Source organism: Pan troglodytes, chromosome 20, assembly GCF_028858775.2.
Source record: "Pan troglodytes isolate AG18354 chromosome 20, NHGRI_mPanTro3-v2.0_pri, whole genome shotgun sequence".
In the NCBI taxonomy this organism is placed as follows: domain Eukaryota; kingdom Metazoa; phylum Chordata; class Mammalia; order Primates; family Hominidae; genus Pan; species Pan troglodytes.
This window is the reverse complement of record NC_072418.2, coordinates 48,951,167-48,960,083: the sequence shown is the minus strand read 5'-3', so window position 1 is coordinate 48,960,083 and position 8,917 is coordinate 48,951,167.

Genomic DNA, 8,917 nt, shown 5'->3' with positions numbered 1-8,917 from the left:
CTGGGATTACAGGTGTGAGCCACCACGCAGGCTTCCTTTCAATTCCTGACATTTCTGTTACACAGATGCTTCTGGAATGAGCCGCTAAAAGATACATTCATGCCATTTAGTAGGCTGTGGCCTCGCATCTAGTGAGTTAGTAACTTACACAATAGAAGCATTCCGGGAAGCCATTTCTACGCCATGACAACTAATTAGGTGGTTTAAGTATCCGAGAAGTATCTATGAACCACATAAAAATATCCCTGTAAACCCAATCTAAATGTATTCTCACTTCACCTTCCCCTCAGCTAAATCCCATAAATGCCTGCACTCCAGCTTGAGTGACAGAGCAAGACTCTGTCTCTAAGAAAATAATTAATAAATAAATAACAATTTAAAAAAAAAAGGAAACATGGATTAGAATCTGAAGGCTTTCCCTTACCAGCTGTGAGACCTCCCACAAGTTATGCCTCTTCTGGGAACTTCACTTTCTTCATCTGTAAGTGGAGTTCAATACATTGCTTCACTTATTTCTTCACTCACTTGTCAGGCCATTTATTGAGCACCTGCTATGTTCCAGGCACTTTTCTGGGTGCTGGAGGTAGAAACATCTGGTAACAAACAGGAAAAGCTCATACCCTAGTGAAAGGAAGGCAAATAATAACATATAGTAAAGAAATAGGCCGGGCGCGGTGGCTCACGCCTGTAATCCCAGCACTTTGGGAGGCCAAGGCAGGCGGATCACCTGAGGTCAGGAGTTCAAGACCAGCCTGGCCAACATGGCAAAATTCTGTCTCTACTAAAACTACAAAACTTAGTTGGGCATGGCGGTGCATGCCCATAATCCCAGCTGCTTGGGAGGCTGAGGCAGGAGAATCGCTTGAACCCGGAAGGCAGAGGTTGCAGTGAGCTGAGATCGGGCCACTACACTCCAGACTGGGCCACAGAGCGAGATTCCATCTCAAAAAAAAGAAAAAAAAAAAGAAAGAAAGAAATGTCCAGGTCCGGGGTGATAAGTGCTACAGAGAAAATAAAGCAGAGTGAAGTGGATGGAACTGGGGGTTAGAGGGGCGGGAAGATGTCTCAGAAAAGCTGACTTAGAGCAGAGACCTGAAGCAAGTGACTGAGCCAGGAATTTATTTATTCATTTATTTATTTTGGAGAGAGAGCCTCACTCTGTCGCCCAGGCTGGAGTGCAGTGGCGCCTGGCTCACTGCACCCTCCACCTCCCAAAGTCAAGCAATTCTCCTGCCTCAGCCTCCTGAGTAGCTGGGATTACAGGTGCCCGCCACCAGGCCTGGCTAATTTTTTTGTATTTTTAGTAGAGATGGGGTTTCACCATGTTGGCCAGGCTGGTCTTGAACTCCTGACCTCAAGTGATCCACCTACCTCGGCCTCCCAAAGTGCTAGAATTACAGGTGTGAGCCACCACACCCAGCCTATTTATTTTTTTATTTATTTTTATTTTTATTTATTTATTTATTTATTTTTGAGATGGAGTCTCGCTCTGTGGCCCAGACTGGAGGTGCAGTGGCGTGATCTCAGCTTACTGCAACCTCCACCTCCTGGGTTCAAGCAATTCTCCTGCCTCAGCCTCCCAAGTAGCTGGGATTACAGGCACATGCCACCATGCCTGGCTAATTTTTGTATTTTCAGTAGAGACGGGGTTTCACCGTGTTGGCCAGGCTGCTCTCGAACTCCTGAGCTCATGTGATCCACCCGCCTCGGGCTCCCAAAGTGATGGGATTACAGGCGTGAGCCACCGCTCCTGGCCAAGCCAGCCTTGAGGGTACCAAGGTGGACCATTGCAAGAAGATGAGACAGTGAGTGCAAAGGCCCTGTAGTGGGAACATGCCTGGTGTTTCTAAGAAACAGCAAAGACATCAATATTGAGTGTGTGGGGTGTGATAGAAGATGATGTCTGGGAGGATGCCTGAGACCAGGTTATATAAGGCCTTGTCGGCCCTTGTGAGGCCTTTTGTTTTACTCTGAGTGAGGTGGGAGCCATCGAAGGTATTAGGCAGAGAGGACATAATTTTACTCATGTCTTTTTTTTTTTTTTTGAGACAGGGTCTCACTTTGTCACCCAGGCTGGAGTGCAGTGGCTCCATCTCGGCTTACTGAAACCTCAGCCTCCCTGTTTCAAGCAATCCTCCTGCCTCAACCCCCCGAGTAGCAGGATTACAGGCATGCACCACCACACCTGGCTAACTTTTGTATTGTTAGTAGAGACGAGGTTTCGCCATGTTACCCAGGCTGGTCTGGAACGCCTGAGTTCAGGCAATCCACCCGCCTCAGCCTCCCAAAGTACTAGGATTACAGGGGTGAGCCCCACCGCCTGGCCTACTCATGTCTTCAATGATCATTATGGTGGCTGCATTAAGAATAGGCTGTTAGCTACTCGGGAGGTTGAGGCAGGTGGATTGTTTGAGGACAGGAGTTCGACACTGCACTCCAGCCTGTGTGAACCGATCTCTAAAAATAAAAATTTAAATTAAAAAACTTAGGCTGTTAAAATAATTTGGACATGGAAAACAGCCAGTTTCTCAGAAAGTTAAACAGAATTAACACATGACCCAGCAATTACACTCCTAGGTGTATACCTGGGAATTAAAAACTGGTATTCAAATACTTGTACATGGATGTTCATAACAGCATTATTCACAATAGCTAAAAGGTGGAAACAACCCAAATGTCCATAAATCTATGAGCAGATAAGGCCAGGTGCAGTGGCATGCCTGTAATCTCAGCACTTTGGGAGGCCGGGGCAGGCAGATCACCTGAGGTCAGACGTTCGAGACCAGCATGGCCAACATGGCAAAACCATATTAGTCTCTACTAAAAATACAAAATTAGCCAGGCATGGAGGCGCATGCCTGTAATCCCAGCTACTCAGGAGGCTGAGGCAGGAGAATTGCTTGAACCCGGGAGGCAGAGGTTGCGGCAAGCCAATATCACGCTACTGCACTCGAGCCTGGGCGACAGAGCAAGACTCCATCTCAAAAACAAAAGAAAAAGAGAAAAGAAATGAAGTGCTGATAGATGCTACAACATGGATAATAAACCTTGAAAACATGATGCTAAGTGAAAGAAGACAAACACAAAAGGTCACATAGCGTATGATTCCATTTATATGAAGTGTCCAGAAGAGGCAAGTCCACAGAGACAGAAAATAGTGTTGTGGTGCCAGGGGCTGGGAGAAGGAGCAAATGGGTAATCGCTGTTTAATGGGTGTGAGGTCTCCTTTGGGGGTGATGAAATGTTTTGGAACTAGTTGGAGGTGATGATTGCACAACATTACGAACGTACTAAATGCCACTGAATTGCTCACTTTAAAATGGTTAATTTTCTGTTAATGTGAATTTCACCTCAATAAAAAAAGAATTTAAGCAACAGATTAAAAAAATCATTAGAATGAGAGGTGATGGTGGCTTCCATGAGGGTGGTGACGGCGGAGGTGGTGAGAAGTGGTTAGAATCTATTCTGAAGGTAGAGCTGACAGAATCTGCTGATGGATTGAGTGTTGGGAGGAAGAGAAAGAGAGGAGTCAAAAATGATTCCAAGGGTCCTGGAGTGCAGTGGCGCGACCTCGGCTCACTGCAACCTCCGCCTCCCGGGTTCAAGCCATTCTCCTGCCTCTGCCTCCCGAGTAGCTGGGATTACAGGTACCCGCCACCACGCCTGGCTAATTTTTTGCATTTTTAGTAGAAATAGGGTTTCACCATGTTGGCCAGGTTGGTCTTGAACTCCTGACCATAGGTGTTCCACCCGCCTCAGCCTCCCAAAGTGCTGGAATTATAGGCGTGAGCCACTGCGCCCGGCCAACTCTAAGGTTTTTGATCTGAAAAGATGCCAAGATGAGGTTTCCATGTATTGAGATTAGGTGAATTGCAGGTATAGGGAGACAGGAGGAGAATGTGAATCAGAAATTTGGTTTTGGAAGTGTTGAGGTACCCAGTAGACTTCCCAGTGGAAATGTTGAGAGGACAGGTGAATATGAGTCTGAGTTCAGGGATAAGATCCAACCTAGACTGATTGATGTGGGAGTCCATCACCAAAAGAGTGAGTGAAGAGAGAAAGGAGAAGAGAATCAAGAACTGAGCCCTACAGCCCTCCAATGTTTAAAGACTCCAAGGACGGGGAACACTGCAGAGGAGAAGCCACTGGGCCAGAAGGGAAGTCTTGAGAGTGGAGTGTCCTGGAAGCTGAGGGAGAAAATAAACCAAGGAGGAAGGCATGACTGTCAACAAGGAGGGAGCTCAAGTAATATGAGGACAGGCCACTGGACGACGGGACTGAGCCACATAGGGGTCATTGGTAACATCACCAAGAGCTGATTTGGAGCTGGGCACAGTGGCTTGCACCTGCCATTCCAGCTATTTGGGAGGCTGAGGAGGGAGGATCACTTGAGCCTAGGAGTTCGAGACCAGCCTGGGAAACATAGGGAGACTCTGTCTCTACAAAACATTTTAAAAATAGCCAGACATGGTAGCACATGCCTGTAGTCTCGGCTACTCACGAGGCTGAGGCAGGAGGATCAGTTGGCCCCAGGAGTTCAGGACCAGCCTGAGAAAAAAAAAAAAACAGCTGATTTGGCAAAGTCACAGATTTGGGAGGAAAAGGAATCAGAGACACAAGATGAGTACAAATACCTCTGAGGATTGTGTTGTTTTATTTTATTTTATTATGTTATTTTTTGAGACAGTCTCACTTGGTTGCCCAGGCTGGAGTGCAGTGGCACGATCTCGGTTCACTGCAACCTCCACCACCCGGGTTCAAGCAATCCTCCTGCCTCAGCCTCCTGAGTAGTTGGGATTACAGGTGCCGGCCACCACGCCCAGCTAATCTTTGTATTTTTAGTAGAGACGGGGTTTTGCCCATGTTGGCCAGGCTGGTCTTGAACTCCTGGCCTCAATTGATGTACCTGTCTTGGCTTCCCAAAGTGCTGAAATTACAGGCATGAGCCACCATGCCCAGTCTCTGAGGATTGTATTATAAAGAGCAGCAGAACATTGAAGCTAGAGCCAGACACGGAGTTTAAAAAGCAGAGGCCTGGCGTGGTGGCTCGCGCCTGTAATCCTAGCACTTTGGGAGGCCGAGGCAGGCAGATCACAAAGTCAGGAGTTCGAGACCAGCCTGGCCAACATAGTGAAACCCCGTCTCTACTAAAAATACAAATAGAAATACTACTACTACTACTACTACTAATAATAATAATAAAATTAGCCAGGCATGGCGGTGTGTGTCTGTAATCCTAGCTACTCGGGAGGCTGAGGCAGGAGAATCGCATGAACCCAGGAGGTGGAGGTTTCAGTAAGCTGAGATCGCGCCACTGCATTCCAGCCCAGGCAACAGTACAAGATTCCATCTCAAAGAAAAAAAGAAAGAAAGAAAGAAAGAAAAGAAAAAGCAGGTTTGTATTAGAATGTGCTTTGATGCCAATGAGAATGCTCGAGGAGATACCAGAGAATTGATGGTGCAGGAGAGAAAGCAGAGGCTTGCTTGACTGATGTCCCTGAGTAGGCGAGAGAGAAGGGGACCAAGTGTACACATGTAGAAGTCGGCCTTGGCTGAGAGTGTTTCTGCAGTTAACAGGAGAGAGGAAAACAATAGTCACAGGTAGGTGGGTAGATGTGTTGAAAACCTGCGTAAGGGCCGGGTGCGGTGCTCATGCCTGTAATCCCAGCACTTTGGGAGGCCGAGGTTGGTGGATCAAAGGTCAGGAGATCAAGACCATCCTGGCCAACATGGTAAAACCCCATCTCTACTAAAAAAAAAAAAAAAAAAAACAAGAATTAGCTGGATGTGGTGGCGTGCACTTGTAGTCCCAGCTACTTAGGAGGCCAAGGCAGGAGAATCACTTGAAGCCGGGAGGCAGAGGTTGCAGTAAGCCGAGATTGTACCACTGCACTCCAGCCTGGGCAATAGAGCAAGACTCCATTTAAAAAAAAAAAAACAAAAAACAAAACAAAACAAAAACAAGAAAATCTGAGGAAGTTTCCTGATGGCTTCTCTTCTCTCCAGGAACTAAGAACAGGGTCAAGGGTGAGGGTGAGGATGGAGAGGAGGTTGGTAAGGTTGGAGGAGGGAACCACAGGGAGGAAATAGATTCCCAGGAGGGTGAGAGAGTGAATAGACAGGACTGAGGTTGGCAGGCAGTCCCAAGCCCCCAGGTGAGTAATCGTGAAATTGTGGTGAGCTCAGTCTCACCACTGTATTATGTGTTTTTCTCCAGCCACGTTCAGCAGGTGCAGGTGCAGAGTAGGAAAGAGCTGGGTGACAGCCGTGTACCCTGCAGAAGTGCTGCTCTTGGGGATTCTCATAAAAACCTCCTGTTGGCCAGGCGTGGTGGCTCATGCCTTTAATCCCAACACCTTGGGAGGACCACTTGAGGTCAGGAGTTTGAGTCCAGCCTGGCCAATATTGCAAAACCCTGTCTCTACTGAAAGTACAAAAATTGGATGGACATGGTGGTGCACACCTGTAGTCCCAGCTACTTGGGAGGCTGAAACAGGAGCATCGCTGGAACCCTGGAGGCAGAGGTTGCAGCGAGCCAAGATTGCACCACTGTACTATAGCCTGGGCGACAGAGCAAAACGCTGTCTCTAAATAAATAAATAAATAAATAAATAAATAAAAGAATCTGGCTGTGATGGTTATGGTTATAAATGCTTTGATGTGGTAAACAGAGGGGCTCTGGAAAGGAGAGGGACCATGAGTCTTACCCGAACCTTTTACAGATGGGGCAACAACCCACTGAGGTCCCTTTCAGGTTTTATACACTCTAAAATGATGTTTTTCTCCCAAATGCAACATGCAATTATTATTACGCTCGGAAAATGTCCCAATAGCTCAACCCATTATGAAATTTGTGGAGGAGGTGCAGTGGTTCATGCCTGTAATTCCAGCACTTTGAGAGGCTGAGGCAGTCAGATCGCTTGAGCCCAGGAGTTCAAGACCAGCCTGGGCAACATAGTGAGACCCTATCTCACTAAAAATAAAAAAAATTAGCTGGGTGTGGTGGTGTGTGCCTGTAGTCCCAGCTACTCAGGAGGCTGCTGCAAGAGGATGTTTTGAACTGGGGAGGTTGAGGCTGCAGTGAGCTATGATTATGCGTGCCACTGCACTCCAGCCTGGGCAACAGAGCGAGACCTCGTCTCGAAAAAAGAAATTTGCAGAGGCAATCAGCAAACATTCCCCAAGCCCTTCTGGACTGCCCTGCCTGAGTATCACAGGTGGGATGATACAGAATATTTGTGAAGCTCTGTGTGTTTTTCCTGCATAGGCTCATTGAGAGGCAGTGAGATGGTCAGTTAGCCTGTCTGCCTGGGTTTCAATTCTAGCTCTGCTTCTTGCAGTCAACTTCTTCATGTGTCAGTTTTCTCATCTATAAAATGGGGGCGATAGCAGCAGCAGGGACCTCCCAGAGCTTTTAGAGGAAATAAGTGAGTAAATGTATACAGAGTTTAGCACAGCACCTGCCGTGTAGTAAACACATAATAAACAGTGGCTATTATCATTCACTGAATCGTCATAATAGTTTAGAAGGGATGTACTATTATGATTCCTTTTCTACTGTGACAGCAATTAAAATATTAAAGTGTTTGGCCCAGGCATGGTGGCTCAGGCCTATAATCCCAGCACTTTGGGAGGCCAAGGTAGGTGCATTGCATGAGCTCAGGAGTTTGAGACCAGCCTGGGCAACATGACAAAACCCCGACTCTACAAAAAATACAAAAATTAGACAAGTGTGGTGGCCCATGCCTGTGGTCCCAGCTACTCGGGAGGCTGAGTTGAGAGGATTGCTTGAGCCAAGGAGGTTGAGGCTGCCGTGAGCTGAGATTGCACCACTGCACTCCAGCCTCGGCAACAGAGCGAGACCCTGTCTCCAAACTATTATATATATATATATGTGTGTGTGTATATACATATATATGTGTGTGTGTGTGTATGTGTATATATAGTGTGTGTGTATATATATATAATGTACATATATAATATTGAATGGTTCATATTGAAAGCCTTATATACACACACACGTTAGTTTGTGGTAACTCTGGGTAGAGATGAAGACCGAGGAAACCTGAAGAAGCTAAGCTGATCTACATAAGAAAGTATCAAGGCCAGGCGCTGTGGCTCAGGCCTGTAATCCCGGCACTTCAGGAGGCCGAGGCGCATGGATCACTTGAGGTCAGGAGATCGAGATCAGCCTGGCCAACCTGGTGAAGCCCCATCTCTACTAAAAATACAAAAACATTAGCTAGGCGTGGTTATCCCAGCTACCTGGGAGGCTGAGGTAGGAGAATCACATGAACCCAGGAAGCAGAGATTGCAGTGAGCTGAGAGCACACCACTGCACTACAGCCAGGGTGACACAGCGAGACTCCATCTTAAAAAAAAGAAAGGGCTGGGCACGGTGGCTCATGCCTGTAATCCCAGCACTTTGGGAGGCCAAGGCGGGCGGATCATGAGGTCAGGAGATCGAGATCATCCTGGCTAACATGGTGAAACCCCATCTCTACTAAAACTACAAAAAATTAGCCGGGCACGGTGGCGGGCGCCTGTAGTCCCAGCTACTCGGGAGGCTGAGGCAGGAGAATGGCGTGAAACCGGGAGGCGGAGTTTGCAGTGAGCCAAGATCCCGCCACTGCACTCCAGCCTGGGCAACAGAGTGAGACTCCGTCTCAAAAAAAAAAAAAAAAGGAAAAAAAATGTATCAAATCAATACATTCATTCTCTGACATCCAACAGATTGGCAAAAATTAGACAGTCTAAGAACATCAAGTTCTGGAGGAATATATGCAAGAATGGATCATTTGCCATGGATAGTAGGAGGCCAAAGAGGTGCATCTCTTCTGGCGAACAATCCAGCAATACTTTAAGAAATTAAATGTGAGGATGCCTGATGACCCAATTATCACACTGTCCAACAGGC